This window comes from Cervus elaphus, chromosome 20 (genome assembly GCF_910594005.1).
Source record: "Cervus elaphus chromosome 20, mCerEla1.1, whole genome shotgun sequence".
NCBI classification, from domain to species: domain Eukaryota; kingdom Metazoa; phylum Chordata; class Mammalia; order Artiodactyla; family Cervidae; genus Cervus; species Cervus elaphus.
Genome location: NC_057834.1, coordinates 104,018,715 through 104,021,388, shown reverse-complemented (window position 1 = coordinate 104,021,388; position 2,674 = coordinate 104,018,715).

Genomic DNA, 2,674 nt, shown 5'->3' with positions numbered 1-2,674 from the left:
ATACCTCAATGGTCTAGTGGTTTTCCCTACTTTCTTAAATTTAAGTATGAATTTGGCAATAAGGAGTTCATGGTCTTGTTTTTGCTGACTGTAGGGAGCTTCTCCATCTTTGGCTGCAAAGAATATAATCAATCTGATTTCGGTATTGACCATCTGGTGATGTCCATGTGTAGAGTCTTCTCTTGTGTTGTTGGAAGAGGGTGTTTGCTATGACCAGTGCATTCTCTTGGCAAAACTCTGTTAGCCTTTGCCCTGCTTCATTTTGTACTCCAAGGCCAAATTTGCCTGTTACTCCAGGTATCTCTTGACTTCCTACTTTTGTATTCCAGTCCCCTATAATGAAAAGGACATCTTTTTTGGTCTTAATTCTAGAAGGTCTTGTATGTCTTCATTGAACCATTCAACTTCAGCTTCTTCAGTGTTACTAGTCAGGGCATAGACTTGCATTACTCTAATATTGAATGGCTTGCCTTAGAAATGAACAGAGATCATTCTGTCATTTTTGAGATTGCATCCAAGTACTGCATTTTGGACTCTTTTGTTGACTATGATGGCTACTCCATTTCTTCTAAGAGATTCTTGCCCACAGTAGTAGATATAATGGTCATCTGAGTTAAATTCACCCATTCCAGTCCATTTTAGTTCACTGATTCCTAAAATGTCAATGTTTAGTCTTGCCATCTCCTGTTTGACCACTTCCAATTTGCCTTGATTCATGGACGCAACATTCCCGGTTCCTGTGCAATATTGTTCTTTACAGCTTTGGACTTTGCTTCTATCACCAGTCACATCCACAACTGGGTGTTATTTTTACTTTGGCTCCTTCTCTTCATTCTTTCTGGCGTTATTTCTCCACTCATTTCCAGAAGCATATTGGGCACCTACTGACTTGGGTAGTTCATCTTTCAGTGTCCTATCTTTTTGCCTTTTCATACTGTTCACGGGCTTCTCATGGCAAGAATACTGAAGTGGTTTGCCATACCCTTCTCCAGTGGATCACATTTTGTCAGAAATCTCCACCATGACCTGTCCATCTTGGGTGACCTTACATGGCATGGCTCATAGTTTAATTGAGTTAGACAAGGCTGTGGTCCATGTGATCAGATTGGTTAGTTTTCTATGTTGTGGTTTTCATTCTCTTGGCCCTCTGTTGGAGAAGAATAAGAGGCTTATGGACGCTTTCCAGTGGGAGAGACTGACTGAGGGGAAACTGGGTCTTGTTCTTATAAATCTTTATTTCAATTTTCTTTTGATGGATGGGGCTGTGTTTTTTCCCTGTTATTTGACCTGAGGCCAAACTATGGTGGAGGTAATGAAGACAGTGGCGGCCTCCTTCAGCCACTGCTGACCCACGACCCTGCTGGAGACTCCTGGACACTCACGGGCAAGTCTGGGTCAGTCTCTTGTGGGGTCACTGCTCCCTTCTCCTGGGTTCTGGTGTGCACAAAGTTTTGTTTGTGCCCTCCATAAGTCTGTTTCCCAGTCCTGTGTAAGTTCTGGTAGTTCTGTGGTGGAGCTAATGGCGACCTCCTCCAAGAGGTCCTATGCCATACCCAGGTCTACTGCACCCAGAGCCACTACCCCTGCATCAGGCCACTGCTTACCTGTACCTCCACAGGAGACACTCAAACACAGTTCTGTCTCAGTCTCTGTGGGGTCTCTGGGTCCTGGTGCACACAAGGTTTGTTTGAGCTCTGAGCATCTCTGTCAGTATGGGGTTTGATTCTAAACACGAATTCACACCTCCTACCATCTTGCTGGGGCTTCTCCTTTGCCCTTGGACGTGGGGTATCTCCTCAAAGTCACTCCAGTGCTGCACAGCCACCGCTCCAGCACCTACCATCTTGCTGGGGCTTCTCCAAAGTGAAAGTCACTCAGTCGTGTGTAACTCTTTGTGACCCCATCCACTATACAGTCCACGGAATTCTCCAGGACAGAATACTGGAGTGAGTACCCTTTCCCTTCTCCAGGGGATCTTCCCAACCTGGGGATTGAACCCAGGTCTCCCACATTGCAGGCAGATTCTTTACCAGCTGACCTACAAAGGCAGCCCAAGAATACTGGAGTGGGTAGCCTATCCCTTCTCCAGCAGATCTTTCCAAACCAAGAATTGAACCAGGGTCTCCTGCATTGCAGGCAGATTCTTTACCAACTGAGCTATCAGGGAATCTTCTTTGTGTTTAGTCTTTGTTAGTTTGATTAGTATGTGTCTTGGCAAGTTTCTCCTTGGGTTTATCCTGTATGGGACTCTTTGTGCCTCTTGGACTTGAATGACTTTTTCCTTTTCCATGCTGGGGAAATTTTCAACTATAATCCCTTCAAAAATTTCCTCATACCCTTTCTTTTTCTCTTCTTCTTCTGGGACCCTATAATTCGAATGTTGGTGCATTTGATATTGTCCCAGAGGTCTCTGAGACTATCCTCAGTTCTTTTCATTCTTTTTACTTTTATTGTGCTCTTCAGAAGTTATTTCCACCATTTTATCTTCCAGCTCACTGATTCATTCTTCTGCTTCAGATATTCTGCTATTGAGTCCTTCTAGAGTATTTTTAATTTAAGTAATTGTGTTGTTTGTCTCTGTATGTTTATTCTTTAATTCTCCTAGGTCTTTGTTAATTGATTCTTGCATTTTCTCCGTTTTCTTTTCAAGGTTTTTGATCATCTTTACTATCAT